The following is a 21,313-nucleotide window of genomic DNA, read 5'->3' as shown; positions in this document are numbered from 1 at the left end:
GGTATTATCATAATCACTTTTCAGGTTATCAAGTTTGTTGTTGTTGTTTTTACAGATCACAAACATTTTTAAAGAGCTATCTATTCCTATTTTCTCATACCTAAGCTCTGCAAATACCTAAAATCTGACGACTGTCTGCAGATCTTACCAATAACCTCTTGGTTTGCAAGTTCACACACACAGTTCTTCGAAGTCTGTATTGTGTAATTGTGTTGAGTCCTTGCATCTCTGCGAAATATTCCAACAGGGCCTGCCTGTCTGCCCATGGCTCCCATGACTACTCCTGGACACCACGTCTGGATCTCTTTCTTCCTTCTCCCTGAGTGCAAGCATGAATCTTTCTTCCTCTACAATCACCCTCTATTTTGGTAATGTATTCATGGTAATATCACATGGGCCATGCCTTTTGAAAGAAATTTCCAAAGTCTAATTATCCCATCTCAGCTCCAGATCCACATTTCTACCTGCCCACTAGACACCTGTTCTAGATGCTCCAGCAACACAAACTCACATAATTCTGACCCAGTCCCTGATCTTCTCCTCTTACCTCCAACTACATTCTCTCTTTCAGACAGTGTGCCACTGGTAATGGAATGCTTGCAGGGATCCAGCTTTGAAAGTCCACTGTTGGGGCACCTGGGGGGTGGCTCAGTTGGTTAAGTGTCCAACTCTTGGTTTTGGCTAAGGTCATAATCTCAGGGTCATGGCGACTGAGCCCCATGTCGGGCTCTGAGCTCAGAGGGGAGTCTGCTTGAGATTCTCTCTCCCTCTCCCTTTGCCCCACCCCCCCAAATAAATTAATTAATATAAAAAAAAGAAAAGAAAGCCCATTGTCATAGTATACTATTTTTCCTCCTTTCCCCACATATACTCATGTGCTTCTGACCGCACCCCCCAGCCCTTCCTCACCTCTAACCCAGACTCCAATAAAATGGCTCTTCATGGGCATGTTCCTGGGCTTCCCACACCCATATTCATTGCAGATGTGGCCGCATGACTGATTTCTCTAAAAACGGTGGCATCGTGTTGCTCTCCCTTCCCTCCAATGATCATTCTCTACTCTCTCCCTTTGCCCATGTCTCTCTCTTTTTTTTTTTTTGGAGTGCCCTCCCCATCCCCAACTACTATGCCCCCACCCCCACATCATCCCACATTTGTCATTTGTCACCACCTCCATGGAGCCTCTCCTGTTCCCCTCCAACTAGACAAAATTTTTATCCCCTGGCACTGTGGTGCCCTCCACCCTATTAGCGTGCTGCTCATTAGATCTGTACATGGCTCCTGCGCATTATTACATCCTCGAAGACAACCATATGCTCTGTTCAATTTCATAGCAGCCACAGATCCAAATAGCATACCTGAGTACTGAGTTCAGTTAATGCCTGTTGAACTGAATTTTTAAATTCTGCATTTGACCACCTAAAAGATTGCAGCAGCAAATTAGCCAAATCAAATGATAGAACGAACTTGGCTGGAGACACAGACAGAGTTTGTTATTTCCCAAGCGTTACCCTTCTGTCTGCACTGCAGTTCTAATCCACGTCCTTTTAATGACTGATCACTTTGGAGCAAAACCCTGCTGGGCTGAGGCTAGTGATCCCTCCCACCTTCTGGGTAAACACAGGTTGAAACACATCTGTCTACACCAAAGGTTGCATACATGCTTTTGCTTTCCATCCTGGGAGAATAACCCAACACAATTTCATTTGTGCCGTCAGATCTGAACTGAACCCTGAGATAACGGAAGACACTGTTTTCTAAATCCATTTGTATCCCCATGAATGTTAGTGCTGCTGTGGGCACTTCATCATGCGCATCATGTGAATGTCACCTTGGGATGTGAGAATTGCATTATTTACTCTGAAGCAGGTTAGTTTAAGACTAGTTTGACACTGGATCTCAACACATATAAAGGAACATATAACAAAGTAATCGTAACTTTCATTTCTGGAATAGATACCAACAGCAGGATTGTAAGTGTTCTGGATAACACCCACCAAATCATACGAAATAAAGTTAATACATGAAAATGATGTAGCTTCTTAGGGGATACTGTATACAAGGAAGTTTGCTGCATTACTACTTGTTTCTGCTTGTCCTCCCCACGAATGAGCCGGTCCCTCATCATCTTCCACCAGCACCCAGGACTAAGTACCAGGAAAATACAGTCCTCCCCAGTCTAGCCCAGAGCCCTGGCAGGCCTGCAGGAGCACAGCAAAAACAAACTGCTCACATCTTCAGGAGGACACAATGCAAGCAGCCTGAGTCCATACAGACGTCCTCATTTTCAATGCCAGACTGCATTTTAAATACAGCAGGTTTAATATTTCAAGTTTTATGTGTTCCTGAAAAAATATGCAGAATAGAGCTCTTTCTAGTGTGGTGCAAATTTGACTCTCTCTCTCTCTCTCTCTCTCTCTCTCTCTCTCTCTCTCTCCATACGGATGGGAAAAGCCCCAGCCTGGTCCGTGCATGGCCCTGTGCTGCAGGAAATTGCAGGCAGGCTCATCCATCCTGAGAAGGGATTTCCCGCTTCTGGGCTCTGCCCACTATGTCCCCAGACTGCTTCTTTGGCAGAATCCAAACACCTGATTCCCGGGGAGTGATGGATGCCTGGGATAGCCTCGATCTACATTTCAGCTTCTTATTACACTGATCTGACTGCCTAGCTGTGGCAAGCAGAATATGTAACATCCTCGCTCCTCTCTACAGTGTGCAGAGAGGCATTCTGGTGACTGTGAATCGCTCAGGTACATTCCTACTGTCCTTTCATGATTATTTTTAAACTTTCTTCAACGACCTATGCATTCACCAGGCTTTTGGCATGCTCTGTTTATCCACACATTCTGGCTAATGACAAGTTAAAGAAATCATCATTGAGGGTTTTATTCAACCTTTGAGATTTAAGGCCATTATAAATGCAAAAGGAAGCATTTAGCTGGTTAAGAAATGGAGACATTCCAGTGGAGTCATATGTAGACCATGACCTCAACAGAGACAGACAGAGGAAGGGAGAGAACATTTAGGAACTGATCATGTGATCCTATCACAAAGAAAAGTGGGGTGTCCATATCCTTTTTCTATTCAGAGAACCCAAACCAAAGGAAACAAGGAGAAACACTCTATGAAACTGAATGATTTGATGGCTCATGTAACAGGAATTTGAGAGGAAGCTCAGCCACATCCTTTCCTGCTCTGGCTGCCTTCACTTTCTTATTCCAGAACCAAGGGGGCAGAAGTAACACCATCTGACTCAGGCGTGAAGCCGTGCGTCTGTTCCTCAATGGAGTGTTTTCTGTGGAGCCTTCCTGCAGTCCCCTTACAACACCAATATTTCCCTCCTTCAAATGTCTGCGATAGCTCTAGCAGCTCAGTGTGGGAGAAAGCCTTCTCGTCCAGGCCGACTTGAGATCAAACCTGGTATATCTAGCACCAGGCAGGTCACTAAATGACCCAAACCCTAACCCTAACCTTTTATTTTCATCTGTAATAGGGATGCAGTAAAATGCCACTTCCAGGGTCACGGTAATGATCTCAAATACTGCATTTAAAGCATTCAGCCCGAGTAGGTCAGATCATTACAATGCGGGATGGATGTCAGTGGACCCACACCTGGGTCATGATGAAACGGCACTACAATACACGTTGGCACTGGGGGGACCCCAAAGGGTAGTTATAATGATCACACAATTTAGGATTTTCTATGCATGTATTTGCCATAGATTTTCAATATTTAAGAAAACCTTACAAGCCATCTAGTTAAAATTTATACCCAAAGCTGCAATCCTTGTGCAATAAATTCTCATTAATTATTGCATTCATTTATAATATTGAGTCAGTATGCTGGGTACCCAGGAAGATGATAAATGTGAAATCGGGCATGTGATTCCTAGGGTGTACCTTTATGGATGCCTCTGTACCAGAATGCCTGATTGCTTTTGTGGTCCCCGGTAATTCTCTGTATCTTTTGTCCTGCACCGTCCCATCTAAACACGAGTAGGTCTCCCCCAGCAACTGGAAACACACAGTCTACTGCACCAGTTCAAAAAATCCATTTTGGCAATCCCTTAACATATGCTAAAAAGTAAATTTTTTAGACAAAGCTAAAATGAATGCAGCTGAGAAATTCTCAAAGACTGAAACAGTAAAATTAAGAGACCCTGTATGGGGCCCCTGGGTGGCCCAGTCAGTGAAGCGTCTGCCTTCAGCTCAGGTCATGATCCCAGGGTCCTGGGATCGAGTCCAGGGATTGAGCCCTGCATCGGTCTCCCTGCTCAGTGGCGTGTCTGATCTCCCTCTGCCTTTCACCCGCTCATGCTCTCTCTCAGATAGATAAATAAAATCTTAAAAAAGAGAGAGAGAGACCCTGTATATCTCCTGTGCACAAGGCATTTTGCTGGCAGCTGGGGGGGAACACAGGCAACAAAACATCCTCTCTGCTTACATAACTAATATCCGATGACCTGCTTCAAAACCCTTCTAAATGTAAAACATGGATAAATCAGAACAAGTAACATATGACTGGAAGCAAGATAAATGTTAAGAGAAACTTTTTAAGATTAAACTATTCCAGTATCATATCCTTTATTACCCTTAGCCACTTCTACTACTTGTTCATCATATACTATGCCTTAACCCTGCGTTCTCTTAATGAGTTTCCTTCTCGCTTTCTTTTCCTTCCTCTTTAGCCACCAAGTTCAGTCTGGCAAATTCTAAGACTTGGTTTTTGCTTTTTTTTTTAAGATTTTTTTATTTATTTGACAGAGAGAGACACAGCAAGAGAGAGGACACAAGCACGGGAAGTGGGAGAGGGAGAAGCAGGCTTCCTGCGGAGCAGGGAGCCCGATGCGGGGCTCAATCCCAGGACCCCGGGATCATGACCTGAGCCAAAGGCAGACACTTAACGACTGAGCCAGTCAGGCGCCCCTCTAAGACTTGGTTTTAAACACTCTTTAAATATCATGTGCGTTCATTCATTCAGCCAATGTTTGAATGCCTAACATGTAACAGGTAGAAGAGACACACTCTCTGTCCTCATTGAATTATGTGTACATACATACATATATATACGCGTGTATACACACATGAACACACACATAAATTCTGTGATAAAAATAAGGCGTTGCACAAGATAATTATGAGAGTACAAGTTAGAGCAGGTTGGTCAACCTTCCAGCCTGCTGGGTCTTAACTGCCTGATAAGAAGCAGACCACACATGCAAACCTCTAAGGCAGGAAATGCATTTCCTTGAGTTACTGAATGAACAATGGAAACAAAAAGTGCACTTTTGATGTTTTCCAAATGGAAAAGTCTAGAATTTATACTATATAAATAGGGATTATGTATAACAGTCAGCATTACAGATTGTTTATTAAATACAGAAAGAGATCAGCAACGATGCTAAAGTTACATCGCATCTCTCTTCCAACTGTACCTATCCCCACATCCCAAAAATTCATTTTAAATTGTGTAATCCCAATATATGTCTGATACATTTCTGTTTCTTGGTCATTAGAGAAAGAAGCAGTTCGTTCAAAATTTTTAACATACGTGTATTAAATTTTGATGTTAGGCATTCAAAAGGAGCAAAATCTCTCTCCCAATGCTGGCCAGACCAGTATGTACGTAGTCAAGATGTAGTTAACTTACACTTAATACATTGATTCAATTCCCATAGCTACATGCTACCAGCATCCTGTGTGAATATATATATATATATTTTTAATTGGTTTACTTTTATTAAACAAGGTCTGATTTGGCATGACTGAACTATAGAAAACAGAATGGCATACATGCTGTTATACATAGATACATTTTTAATGAAATCGCAGTTTGCATTTATGTCAAATTAAACTCTCCTCCGTAAAATTGACTCATATTAACAAGTTTCTTTGTTATTTAGGACATATGAAGTTAACTGAGTTCAATTAATTGGAGTCTTACTTTCTCTACAGATAAGACTAAAACACATTACCTTAATGTCCTCTATCTGTGACTGTGAGGACACGTATCTAAGGTGGAGTCAACAACTACATCAATCCCTAACATGTTGGAGAACCGGACAGGTCCGTCTGTCCAGAACTGCTACAGTCTTACTACCATCTGTTTAATTGGCATGGATGTCAAGAGTTCTCCAGTGGTGTATAAACACTCTAGAGTTAACCCTATCCAGCTAGCTTTCGGAGAATAACGCCTAGTTAACAATAAAAAATAAAAATATTTGGATGAGACAGTGGACAGGCAAGAAAAGGATGGCAGCAAAGATATACAATGGCTACTTTATAGGATTCTCTTTGGTAAATCTAGGGAAGCTTTGCAAAGTGAGTTTTGCATTCATCAACTTTGAAGACTGCAGAGACACACTGGACCCCTAGAGTTAAGTGCATATTTTTAAAATTTAAATTAAATAATCAGTACCTAACAAGTTATTTTAATTTAACTTACGACAGTTAAATATGTATTATATATACTGGATGTATAAAATAATATATAAATATATGATATATACTATATGATACATGGCTATAGTTTATATATATTAAATAATATACTGTATGAATACATACTATACTATATATAAGTATATACTATATAAAAGCAGTATTAATATTTACCATAAAAGTACATGTAATATAATACATTTTCTTGCTAATTTCTTATGGATTGTCTGAAAGTTCAGTCTCACTACCTCCCAGAACTGCATGTTTTTATTATACATTACCCACAAATGCAGAGAGGGTAAATTCGAAATCAATACAGTCCAGTAATTGTTTTTAAGATTTTAGTTATTTGAGAGAGTGAGTGAGTGAGCTAGAGAGCACAAGCAGGGGAATGGACCAAGGAGAGAGGGAGAAGCAGAATCCTGCTGAGCAGGGAGCCTGACACGGGGCTCAATCCCAGGACCTGGGATCATGACCTGAGCTGAAGGCAGACCTTAACCGACTGAGACACACAGGCTCCCCAGTAATTTTTAAAATAAAATGGCCCCTTGTAGCTCACATGCAAACAGAATGGACTTGCAGAGAAGGAAGGAAAAGATTGGGCCAACATAAGTACAAGGCTGGGTAAAGAATGTGGGTGAAAACGAAAAAATGCCAATCATGTAATTCAGAGTTAAGAATTCTATCTAAAGCAATCAGGCAAGCATTAGTTCAGTGGCTTGACTTACTGAGTTACCCATAAAACAATTCTAAATGTCCAACTGGGCTTCACAGAAGGTGCATTAAAATAAAGTGGGAATGCAAGTTGGTACAGCCACTTTGGAAAACAGTGTGGAGGTTCCTCAAAAATTTAAAAATAGAGCTACCCTATGACCCAGCAATTGCACTTCTGGGTATTTACCCCAAAGACACAGATGTAGTGAAAAGAAGGACCATATGCACCCCAATGTCCATAGCAGCAATGTCCTCAATAGCCAAACTGTGGAAAGACCTGAGATGCCCTTCAACAGATGAATGGATAAAGAAGATGTGGTCCATATATACAATGGGATATGACTCAGCCATCAGAAAGGATGGATACCCAACTTTTACATCAGCATGGATGGGACTGGAGGAAGTGAAGTAAGTCAAGCAGAGAAAGTCAATTATCATATGGTTTCATTTATTTGTGAAACATAGGAATAGCTTGGAGGATATCAGAAGGAAGGGAAAAATGAGGGGGGGATTGGAGGGAGAGATGAACCATGAGAGACTATGGGCTCTGAGAAACAAACTGAGGGTTCTAGAGGGGAGGGGGGAGGAGGGATGGGTTAGCCTGGTGATGGGTATTAAGGAGGGCACGTTCTGCATGGAGCACTGGGTGTTATACACAAACAATGAATCATGGATCACTGCATCAAAAACTAAAGATGTAATGTGTGGTGACTAACATAACATAATAAAATTAAATTAAATTTAAAAAAATAAAGTGGACCTACACCTGGGTTGTGATTTTTCCATTGTTTCCCCCAGCACACTCCCATTTTTATTGGACTTCTTTCTGAAGCCTTTTTTATATTCCACCTTTGATACATGTTTCCTAGTCACCACTTTTACTATTTCTCTAACTTTAATATGAAAAACTATCTAAAGAGTCAAAATGCTCTTATGTATTGTTTTATTTATCAAAATTCCTTACCAATCTGTTGGAATTTGATTTTGATAAAGATAGATTCACAGTTGAATTTTAAGCTGAATAACTGAAGTTGAAAAATAAGGGATTCTTTTTTCATGGGGAACAGATGGTTGCAAATTAATTTGCAAAGACACACTACTGCTTACAAAGAAAACACAGGAAATTAAAGATGAGAATATGAGGTTTGTTTCACGTATATTTTTAAGGAGAAACTCAAGACTATTTTGCACCCCCAATTTCCAAAGAGTTCTGCCTCAGTTGGTTTTCTTTTCTAAGAGCTGTTATTTTCAACATTTGGCAGTTCATGCTTTTACCAGTTCTTCATTTTTGTTTTTCCAAGTTTGGGATTCATGCTCCCTTTATGGTATAAACTATACTACCCTAAGATTTCAACATGGCAGAGCAGAAAATTGACCAAAAAATTAAAAAAAAAAAGATGTTTAAATGATATAAGAGACTGAATGATGACAAAGAGGCACAGACTTGAGAACAGTGTGTCTTCTGCTCAAAGGAGGACAGAAGCACAGCTTGCCATGGTGGGGAGAAGGTGACAACATCCATAAAGAAACAAACTAAAATAATCTTGTAAAAAATTCATCTGAAAAGATTTAAATGGGTAGATGCATTACTTCCTTATCTCTATTTGACTTCCTATGGGTTGTTCCAAAAATGCTCCATGAAGAATATTCGGGGTCTTGTGGCACTTCTCATGAGAGTTACACAGGCTGAGGTTTTCAGAACTTAGAAGTGCTATCTTTCCCTTAAGACCTGCATGCCATCACACCCCAGTACTCCGTGGTCTCAGGGTTATCCCTGAGGACAACAGGGAAAGGTAATAAGTTTCCATGAGTCCAACAGGGGGCATCTAGTAGAGTCCCTGCTACTGGCACCCGTTCCTGTAATTTATTCAGATTCTGAATCTGGAGAGGGAAAAGAATCCAGCTGCGTTGTTAGTCCTTGAAATGCACAAACTGGGAAGAGAGTACGAAACCAGTCTCCTTCAGAAGCAGGCATAGCAGCAATGTCAGGTCCAAGGGCAAGGGAAAGGTTTAGAGCCAACAGGCCAAAAGACATCCATTATAGGATAGGCTACAAGAAGAGAAAACTTAGGGCATGTAGTAGTTGGAAGATACTCTGATTAACTTCTTGACATTAATAAATGGTCTATGTATGATATATTTTTCCATCATGGCAGAGAATGCCAATTGAAATGCCTCCCCTTATGGGATGTACCAAGTAGCCCTTGAAAAGAACGCACTTATTCTTTGGGCCACTGACTATACACTGAATTTGGTTGAGCTGGCAAATTACAGACCCAGATCCAAATGCACCTGTTTTGTATTGCAATGATCTAAGAATACTTTTACATTTTTAAATGGTTGTTTCAAAAATAACACAAAGAAGAATATGTGACGGAGACTGCAAAGCCTAAAGCCTGAAACATTTACTGTCTTGCCCTTTACAGAAAAGTGCCCATCCCTGACCTAAGCCTTTATTTGGCTGATCATAAATTATTTTTCTGCCTCATCCTCATGAGATGCTATTTGTGATATGCTGCATTGCTCTTGAGAAAACATAAATACGGAATCTAATATATAATGATACTCTTAAGATGTTAGGTATTAACGTATTTTTAATTTTGCAAACTGCTTTAAAATAAATCCAACTAACTGGAACTGTGCAGCTCCCCTTGGCCATGTATAATTATACACCAGATGGGTTTTGGGGGACACCTCAAGCATTTACTCTCTACTCTAGGCAACATAGTCAAAATACATTCCATTTCCTAAATCTGTAAAATTCTTGGTCAGTTTAACAAAAGCCATTCTTGCTGATTATCAATAACATAATCTCTATGGCATATGTGTTCTGAGTCTGCTACTAAAGTTGCTACAGGAAAGATCAAAGACCTGTCTGTTCCAGAAAAAAAGATAGAGCACGTTCATAATGTAGACTTGTACATAATAGACTTACTGCCAAGAATCTTCCTCTCATTATTATTATATATTATTATTATTTTGTTTTAAGTAAAGTGACTTCCCTTCATGGAAGTTAGCACAAATAAGTTATTAAAATATTGCTGATACATGAATGCTTTTCACAGTTTGCTTATCACAGTGGGATTCTGGCTAAATCAACACTCTCCTATCTAAGAACTGAGCCACATTCTTTATGACATGAAAATTAAACAGACCATGGTTTCTGAATTTTTGTTTTTGTTTTGAGTGACAGTAGCTGCTGAGTTGTTTTTTGTTGGTTTGTTTGGTGGGTTGGTGGGTTGCATTTGGTTTTTGGTTTTGGTGTTTTTTTGTCTTTTGTTTTTTGTTTTTTAACTTTTAGCCATGACATAAATTCAACTTGGGACTTCAGTTTGATTTAATATTTCCCAGTTTTGCTGTGTTCATTGATTTAGCTCATTGGTTGGAGTTAGAAATGAGTCTCTAATAATTCCTAGTGTTCCAATCCTAAAAGATTTTCAGTTACTTTCCTTAAAAGACATTCAGTATTACTTTGTATTAATCTATGATATCCCAGAAACAATTTTTAAAATGTCATGCAGCCATCAAAAGAAAAATGAAATCTTGCCATTTGCAACGACATGGATGGAACTAGAGGGTATTATGCTAAGCGAAATAAGTCAGTCAGAGAAAGACAAGCATCATATGATCTCACTGATATGAGGAATTTGAGAAATAAGACAGAGGATCACAGGAGAAGGGAGGGAAAAATAAAACAAGATGAAACCATAGAGAGAGAGAGACAAACCATGAGAGACTCTTAATCTCAGCAAACAAACTGAGGGTTGCTGGAGTGGTGGGGGGTGGGAGGGATGGGGTGGCTGGGCAATGGGCACTGGGGAGGGTATGTGCTATGGTGAGCGCTGTGAATTGTGTAAGACTGATGAATCACAGACCTGTACCCCTGGAACAAATAATACATTATATGTTAATAAAAAAAATTTAAATGTCATAGAGAAATCATACTCAATGTGTTTTTCAATAAAAATGTCATATTTCTTTAATGTTTTGGAGTATCTGTTATTATTGTATAAAATCAAGTAAACATCTTGGAATGACTTGTCAGCATGCATTTAACTTTTATTATAAGTCAGTAAGTAAGTAATATAATCTAAAATAGGTGCTAGTGATATTGCAGGAACCAAGCAACATTCTTCCCTGTAGGCTAATGTGCATTGAAATGCTTGGTTTCAAACTCTGGGCACAATTACGGGCACCTAACATACAAACCCTGCAAATTACCTCTGGGTTTTCAGCCTCAGACCAGTGATGAAGTGCTCAGCACCACATACCACCTGTATGCTAATGAACAGAGAGCGTGGGATAGCATGCCAAAAATGTCGGAAGAGTGTAAGACCTATTCCTACAGTACAAAGTACAGGAATCTGTGTTATTAGAGAATTAGAGAAAAAGAAAGATTTTATTTATTTATTTTAGAAGGAGAGAGAGAGCACCCGAGTAAGGGGAGGGACAGGGGGAGAGGGAGATAGAGAATCTCAAACAGACTCTGCACTGAGCATGGAGTCCGATGCAGGGCTGGATCCCACAACCCTGAGATCATGACCTGAGCTGAAATCAAGAGTCGGACACTTAACTGACTGAGCCACCCAGGCGCCCCCTCATTATGTGATGATTTTGCTGTGGCCTTGCTTAGAAAGTTAGTATGCTGACTAGCTTTCCAGAAAGCAAACTGTGGGAGGCATCCTTGCACAAGGTGTAAAAGGCCTCCTGTGTCTTCACAAGGAAAAGATTTAAATTATATCCCTGTGTACTGTAAGGAAATTTTAATCCTTAACAACAATGCCACGGTTCCGTTTGTAATAGTCTTTATATTATATGGAAATTCTCAACAAAATGTTATGCCCTGGGGGTAAGAGTTGAGGATCCACATATTATTTTATGCTATAGTAAATTTAAAAATTCTGAAAAACCTTCCGCTCCTGCTTCCTGTGTCCTAGGGAATTCTCCATCAAGCTATCTAGAGTTGGAACTGTAGGAATCTGTATGGTAAGGAAAACCAGACACGTGAAAACTGACTTATTTCTCACAGGTTAACTCCTCACATATTATCCCCCTCATTTCTAGCAGTTCTTGGCTCTTGCCGATCTCCCTGAAGAGCAACGTACTTCATCCTTCTTCACGAAGAATTTCTGGATTCTTTTCACTTGATTTTGAACACTGTACAATATATACCACACTACATATCCTATAAATATGAATATATACCTATAGGTAACATATATACATGGCATATATTTATAATAGTATACATATGCCATATGTATACAAACACAAAGATGATCTGCACCGGTATCGATTCATTTGATAGAACGTCTGTATTGTGCACAGTACACATAGTGAATCATTCATTTGCGGGGTTGCTTTGAACACTGCGGGCACTTGGAAAGATGCATTAGCTACCTAATGTTACCCACTGTGTCTGGGACATATCCTCTATAAATGTGCTGGTGGCTTCTCTTAAGGATTACAGATGACTGGAGGAGAGAGGAGAATCCATGCCTCCTGGGATTTATTTATTCTAATGTACTTTTCTTTAAAAAATATATAAATAATCCCAGATTTATTGAGATATAATTCACATACCATACAATTCATCCATTTAAAGTGTACAACTCAGGGCGCCTGGGAGGCTCAGTTGGTTAAGCATCTGCCTTTGGCTCAGGTCATGGTCCTGGAGTTCTGGGATCGAGCCCCACATCGGGCTCCCAGCTCAGTGGGGGGTCTGCTTCTCCCTCTCCCTTGTGCTACCTCTCTCTCTCTTTCTCCCAAATAAATAAAAAATATCTTTAAAAAATAAAAATAATGTGTACAACTCAATGTCTTTTAGTATATTCACATAGTTGTGCAGCCACCAGCACAATGTTGGAATACTTTCATTGCTCTGAAAAAGAAACCCTGTGCCTTTTAGCCATCCCCCCTCTCGAGCTCCTCCATTTCTCTCAGCCCTGGGCAACCACTCATCTGCTCTCTGTTTTGATAGATTTACTTATTCTGGACATTTTATGTAAGTGGGACTGTGCAATACGTGGTCTTTGTGTCTGACTTCTTTACTTGGCATGTTTTCAAGGTTCACCACATTGTTCATGTACTGATATTTCATTGCTTTTTTTACAAAAGAATACTATTCATTACATGGATAGACCACATTTTATTTACCCATTCATTAGCTGGTGGGACTTTTGAGTTGTTCCCACTTTTTGGTTGGGAATGATTGGATAATTTTTGTCCTTCATTTTGGTTTTTCTGCTCTCTCCTCTGCACTTGCTGCAGTTTGGATGATGACCTTCCTGAACAGGCCCTCCATTTGAGCAAATGTTGGAGGGATGACAGGCAGAGAGAAGGGGCAGCCTGCCCTCCACCATTTGGCAAAGATGTGTGTTTACCACGAATGGACACAGGAGCCTCGCCGAGCCCTCCATAAGCAAAGGGACCCCAACAACATGGGGGCCTGGGGTTGGAAGGAGCCATACAAGAAAGCATCTCCCCTGTCAGGTGTCAGACAGTGGAGAGACCCCTAGCAGCACCACTGAAGAAAGCTCATCTTCCCCAGGACAGAGTTATGTCCCCTGGGGCATCAGAGTCTTGGTGCACCATAACTGCATCCTTTGGGAGAAAAGACTTGATCCTTCCCATTCTTTCTTCCTTCCCAGATGTCCTATTCAAGTGGTTTGGGGGAAGGTCACTTGCTGACCATTGAGCTGCGCCTCCAGGGACAGCTTGCTAGCTAACCTACTTTTATTAATAGCAAGATCTGAGGTTTTGTCTCATCTGACTCCTTTTGGCGTCATGATAAATAAATATGCAAAGCAATATAAATCGATTACACAGGACATGTAAACACACAGAATAACATACATGACAGGTCTTAACCAATCAATCTTTCCTCCAAGCCTCCTCCTTCTTCCATAGAGATATGTGCATGCAAATTTGGATCTGGCTCATCTGTTCGGTAGAAACTTGGTTTTCTCTGAGTTATTTTTAGAGTTCAGAGAAAGGTAAGGAGCCAGAGTGAGGGCACTACCGCTTGAAAAAAAAGCCTGTTGATTCAATGGATTAATATAAAAATTTGTGAATTAAATAAACACAGCCCCCTGGAGAACAGAAGGAACTCCTGGATCAAAAGCACTTTCATTCAAATCCTCTAGAAATAGTGGGCATTTCTTTGGGTTAATAAATTCTTTTATTAGGATTAAAAAAATGCCTGGAGCACTAATACATTAGTCACTCATTCCTTATGGCAGTTTCTTTTTTTTTTTAAGATTTTATTTATTTATTTGACAGAGAGAGAACGAGTGGAGGGAGAAGCAGAGGCAGAAGCAGAGTCTCTGCTGAGCAGGGAGCCTGACTTGGGGCTTGATCCCAGGATCCCAGGATCATGACCTGAGCTGAAGGCAGACAACGCTTAACCATTTGAGCCACCCAGGTGCCCCATGGGCTGCAGAAGTTCAAGCAGCACCTTGAGAACCACTTTCCCATCACCACCTTCCAGAATATCCCCATGGTTTACTGCAGATATTCCTGGATCGCTATGCTCAAGAGAGGAAAATCATACTATAACTATGTTGAAGGCTTCTGTTTATTCAGAGTGGCTTATATCTTAGGTATTTTGTCTTCTTGTTGAATTTCTTCATGCAGTGACAGAATTTTGGTCATGTGGGAGATTTCAACAGCTTGCAATTATATGCATTCTAGTTTATCTTGATGTGCCTTTAAAAAGCAAAATTACATAAATATTAATACATCTTAAACCTATTACTTTTTTAAAAAGCAAAGGCATATATTAGTATTCATCTACCATAGGGATATATTTGTATTCCCTTAAAACTAAGGAAAGGAGTTTACTTGTTACTAATCTTCATAATGAAGATAAGTCCATGACATTTTTTTATTGTTATGTTAATCACCATATATTACATCATTAGTTTTTGGTGCAGTGTTCCATGATTCATTGTTTGTTCATAACACCCAGTGCTCCATGCAGAACGTGCCCTCCTCAATACCCATCACCAGGCTAACCCATCCCCCTACCCCCCTCCCCTCTAGAACCCTCAGTTTGTTTTTCAGAGTCCATCATCTCTCTCCATGACATTTTTTTAAACCTGATAGAGAAATTATGCCATTAAAAGCCACCATGGTCATCACTAAAGCTTAAGTTACATAGTTACCTTGAGATATCATGCGACATTAAAGTTGTCCCTAGGATATAATTCATATCTACTTCCCAAAATAAGGAGGCAAAATGACAGAAGACATATGAAGAACTTGGCCTTGCTACCACGTCACTTAATCATGCTTGCACGTATAATAACATCAGCCACGGATGATTCCTACAACCGAACATCGGGGATGGTCATCACTAGGGAGAATCTACGGGGTTGCATTGTGAGGCAAGAGAAAACCCTAGGATTTTTTCATGCCTTAAACAGTATCACAATGAACTTAAAGAGCCAAGAGCTAGCTGCAGAATCATGAAAATACATTTACTTTTCTGCTGCAATAGCAATGGTCTTAAAAGAAAATTGTAAGTTTTGGATCCAGAAAGATGCAGTTTAGCTCTTCCTGCCAATAGATGGGTGACTTGAATAAGACGCTGATTTCTTTGAGCCTAGTTTTCTCAGACATATAATATGGATAACAATGCTTATCTTAAAAAACACTATTAGGATGAAATTAAAAAGGCATGGAATGTACTCACATTACTAATAATGATGATGACTACCACTGGCACTCCAGTCCTCTCACTGTATCCTGGCGATCTGTATAAATAATATTACATTAGACCCTCCAAATGATGGTTTATTTCTGCTTCTGCTCACGCAGGACACTCCAGACACCATTTTAGGACAAACTGCAGACACTGCTGTACATCCCCCTCTAGAAGGGGAAGTAAGACAGTAGCTGACTGGGAAGGCAAGTGCCACCTGGGTGTCCACGGGGTCAAAGGCCTGGGAGCAGAAACGACAGGTGCGAACGAGAGCGCCTGCATGCCCATCACAAAATTGATTTTCCACCCGCAAAACTGGTCAAGGAACACGGATCACTCAGAAGCACTGATCAAGACCTCACCCAGTTGCTGGACCCTTGGTGGGAGCAGCAACCTAGACCACACCACCCATTCTCATCAGTGTCCCAGAGACAAAGGATGTTCATAACACCATCGGGTTTTCACCAAGTTGTAGCTCATCTATGCAATAAGGGCACACGGACGCCAACACGCCTTTGTGGCAGCATAAGTAACGGGCATCCCGAGATTCCAAGTGATCAGGAATATAACATGGCTGGATGAATGAAATAATTAATTTCCAGAGAGTGGCCAAATGTTTTCAGCCAATATTTGAGTTCTGGCAGCTTGCCTTGTTCTCCTGTCTTTAGAATGCTGACTAGCCCACTTTATTCAGGAAGATACTATGAAACCACAGAAGCTCGCCTCTCCAAATTCCCCATCTGAACGCACATATGTTTCATTTTTCTCTACTCTTCGATGGAGCTGGGAGAAGGGTAAATGACAAAAGAGGAAGAACAAAAGGATTCCCTGCACTGCCTCAAACAGACCCCTTTAAAGCCATGGTCACAAAGTCCTATTTTTACTAAAATATCTTACCATGTTAGTAAAAACAGTAGAATCCGTCACATCACTGACAGATTATTGTCAAAAGAAGACAGGCTTGTCTTTCAACGTCCCCTTGCCCACAAACTGTTCATGGCGTGAGGATAACAGGGATGCGCAACAAGCCCTGGAATCTGGAAGGTGCATCAACACAGCTAAACGATGAGTTATTGATCACAGCTGAGTTATTGATCACAGTCTTACCTGAGAATAACAGTCATGCACTCTTGAACTCCTAAGCTTTTGTTGGCAATTTTTCTCTATTCTGACTCCTAGGCTTCTGTCTGGGCATTTTCTCATTTTACCATATTGAAGGTATTTTTGTGTTAATTTCACGTTCCCTCGTAGACTACAAAGACCCTGAGGGTAGGGACAGTCCCAGCATATTGACAATACCCATGTGATTTATAGCCCAATGGGAAGTTGGAGAATGAAGATGTTGTTTTATGGCTCCTTTGACAATTGCATTCACACACACACACACACACACACACACACACACACACACACACACACCCCTAATAAGCTGTACCCAACAGTTGTGCCCTTGCGTGTGAGAAAGTTGGGCGCCCTCATGAGAGCATGGTGGCAGTAATGGGAGCCGCATGTCGCAGGCTTTACAATGTTCCCCTGCTGGAGTTTGCTCGTTGGATTGTTCCCACAGGTTGATTACACCCTTTCTATCGCTGCTCTCAGTAGGTTTCCCTGAAAATAAGATGCTGCAACTCACAGGCAGGAGTAAATCCGCACAAATAAGGAGCAAACCTACTCATTCCTTTGTGCTTAGTTATGACTCTCTTCAAAATGTTCCTACTGTTAGTTCTCTAAACAACCTGCAAGTATGGAGCGTGGCCCCAAGTGACATGTTACATTCCCACTGTTCAATTTGGGTGTTAGATCACCGTTCAAATGGGAAGGGTTTTAGATGGTCCTTTTTTTTCAGCTCAATCCTGCTTACAAATTCTGGTCATTTAAGTTAGTGCTTTTAGTTAACAAGTTATGAAAAAAGCCAGAGGGAATCAAAGACTCATGGGCTAATTGTGAGTTTTAAGAGGCACTGATCGAGGAGCAACATAAAGGCTAACAAAGAAGTGCCCATGTAGAGGCAGGCAAGACCCTTCTCCAAAATTTAAAAGAGAAAAAACAAAATGAATGCCACCCCACCATATTAAGCTCATGTTTTCTATACTGACTTGGCAAGTGAGACCCAGAGACCTCAAAGGCCTCTCCCAACCCCTGGAACAGGTCTGCATTTCTAGTTACATATAATTCCATGAACTGTAATTTCATGGTTTGCCTGGTCAACCAGTTTAGTAGCCAGCTGAGGACCACATCAACCTTTCCATGACCTTTCTTTGCTCTAAACATTAAAGTAGGGGCACCTAGGTGGCTCAGTCATTAAGCGTCTGCCTTTGGCTCCAGTCATGATCTCAGGGTCCTGGGATTGAACCCCACATCGGGCTCCCTGCTCTGCAGGAAGCCTGCTTCTCCCTCTCCCACTCCCCCTGCTTGTGTTCCCTCTCTCGCTGTGTCTATCTCTGTCAAGTAAATAAGTAAAATCTTTTTTAAAAAATTAAAGTATTATTATTAAGTCCTTGTGAACAGCACTGTTAGTAACTGCAGGACAGTAGATCATAAGACGCACCAGGAACCTCCTTATTAGGCATTATGTAGTTTCCTGTTTTTGTGATTATTATTAATGATTTCATGAGATCATTTCTCAACAATCTGCTCTTGCTTCTATTATGTAACTAACAATAAATGAAATTCCTGGGTCAAAAGTGATGAATATTTATAAGCTTACTGAGCCAAATGACTTTTGAAATAGGTTTTATCCACATTCCAGTGCAAAGCAGAATTCCCATTCACTGGATCCTAAACTGCATCTGATATGCTCATTTTTAAAACTAATTGATTTCCAAACTAGGGGACAAACTGGAAGATCGCTATTAATACAATCTGTGTAACTTGATAATGATATGTGACCAATTTCCATGTTTGTTAACCACTTACATTTCCTATATTATATTCATTTTTTTCTTAATCCTAAAAGATTTGCTGGTTTCTTGAAAAAGTAGTAAAATAAAACACTAAATTTTATTTAGTTTCACTGTATACTCTTTAATAAATAACTTTCAGAGGAACTAAAAGTACCAGAGTAGAGACACATTTCCTAATTACTTGTAGATTTCTTTTCACATTTTTGTATAAGGTATCAGTTATCTCTAAAGTATTGCAAGTGATCCATCGTACCATTTGTGTGCCTGGCGGAAACAATTTCCTTCTTCTTTTAATGTAGAGGTCAGAATATTCTTTCTGAAGAACACAAAATGCATTCATGTATGATTTGGGAGGAGACAGATTAAGTCACTTGGACAGTACAAAATTTCTGCAGAATCATAAATACGAGCACAGAAGAAGCAGGGAAAATGGTACTAGTTCAGTCAGTTTGATACTAAGGTGCAACATTAAAACATTTAAAAATATAAATCTCTGCATTCAGCCCTATTTTACTGTGTAAAGTCAACAAAATGAGAAATGTAAATCAGCATCACCTACTTATCATAGGTCTCATTCAAGTGTTGTTTCTAGGAGAAACTTGATGATATTTTTGAGAAATTTTTTTGACTAAGAATTCTTATTAACATTGTTAATAGTGGGGTGCCTGGGTGGCTCAGTTGGTTAAGCATCTGACTCTTGATTTTGGCTTGGTTCATGATCTCAGGGTCCTGAGACTGAGCCCCACATCAGGCTCCATGCTCAACATTGGAGTCTGCTTGCGATTCTCTCGCTCCCTCTCCCTTTGAACCCCCCTGCTCATGCTCTCTCTCTAAATAAATAAAATCTTAAAAAATTAATAGCATATACATTTTATTTATGTCCAGCCACAAAAGGAAAGGATACCGTAATGCTTTCTAAAATGTTTCCACTTAGGGACGCCTAGGTGGCTCAGTCAGCTGAACGTCTGCCTTCAGCTCAGGTCATGATCCCAGGGGCCTAGGATCAAGCCCTGCATAGGGTCGGCTTCTCCCTTTCTCTCTCCCTCTGCCTCTCCCCCTGCTCGTGCTTACGCACACACTCTCTCTCTCAAATAAATAAATAAAAGCTTTAGGAAAAAATGTTTTCAATTAATATTTATTTCTACATATGAGAAGTCTGCTTGAGATAAAAGGTCATCATTTTCTGTTCTGATGAGCTTTTATATTTTCTGTATAAAATGACCTTGATGGAGAGCCTCCATTGGACCAAAGGCATGGCAACTGTATGAGTCTTACATGAGTCTGCACTTTGCCCAATCTCCCTGCTTCTCCTCATTCCCTGTCCCTAAACCCTTTCTCATCCTCCTAACACTCAACTTGGGTCAAATAATCAGTAACTTGGGAATACACAAGGACAAAATGACAATACCAGTCTGCTCAATAACAACAGATTAGTAAGAGCTTTCCCCTACAACTTTAAAATGGGTAAATAAAAAGGCAGTTGGAAATGGAGTCAATACCTTTTCAAAAGGGCTGTGTATAATTTGCAAAAAGAAAAGTGAAGTTTAAATTTTATCATCAAAGATCACGTTTGCTCAAAAATCTGACTGCAGAGTTTTTCTGGTCATACATTGGACAAACTCTCACCTGCTGGTACTGACCTCACTGAATCATCAGGAACATATGATGACAAACCCATATCTAATGTATTACTGGACTAATGCCAAACTGATTGTACAAGGTAAACTGTGTTATTTATTAGGGCCTAGGGGAACTGAACTCCACCATGTATTCAAATCAGTACGGCTTTATATATGCTTTGCATAAATTCTATTCCCAAAATAATGTTTTTATATCATCTCAGATAACACATGAATGAATGAATGTATGAATATAGAAAACTATGCATTTTCCCATTGGAAATGATAGATGCAGGATGAGAATACCCCTTTAGGAATAGAAACAAAGCCATAGAATAGAATCAGGATAGACACAACCTGTGAGGTATCTGTTGATAACATTGTATCTACTCTCTTTATCTCTGGAGATTAAAGAATGGAGATTTTGAATTACTACTTTTGGTTTTGGGGGGAATTAGTGAAGAAATACTTAAAAATCAGTGAAATGTCATTTACCTTGAATTTCTTGAAATTACATAGCCTCTGTCATTGTATTATTAATCACTATTCATCTTTCAGATTCATTAAGTATAATAAAATTAATACTTGTAATTATAAAGCTAAAAATGTTTGCATATCAGCTTCACCTACTTTACCATAAGTCAAATGATTAGTAACCTAGATAACTCTCAGATATTAGTGAATGTACTCACTTTGTCCACATGACCATTTTATAAAGAGGCAACATTTTGGCATGCATCACTAGACCAAGAATGCTTTGCCACCTGGCTGGAATAGTCTGTTAGTTCCTGCCAGTTTTCTTGGGGAATCAGAAAAATAAGATTACAGCATATGTATGAATGAGCGAGGGGTAACATATATGCTTTAAAATGTAAACAAAAGAAGGTAAACTATTTGTGTGGGTTAAAGGGTGAAGTGGGGGTGGGTGCACA

This window comes from Eumetopias jubatus, unplaced genomic scaffold, assembly GCF_037043125.1.
Source record: "Eumetopias jubatus isolate StellerSeaLion01/CBP00866 unplaced genomic scaffold, mEumJub1_p1.0 scaffold_59, whole genome shotgun sequence".
Taxonomy (NCBI): domain Eukaryota; kingdom Metazoa; phylum Chordata; class Mammalia; order Carnivora; family Otariidae; genus Eumetopias; species Eumetopias jubatus.
The sequence above is the reverse complement of the archived record's forward strand: the minus strand, read 5'-3'. Positions refer to the sequence as shown.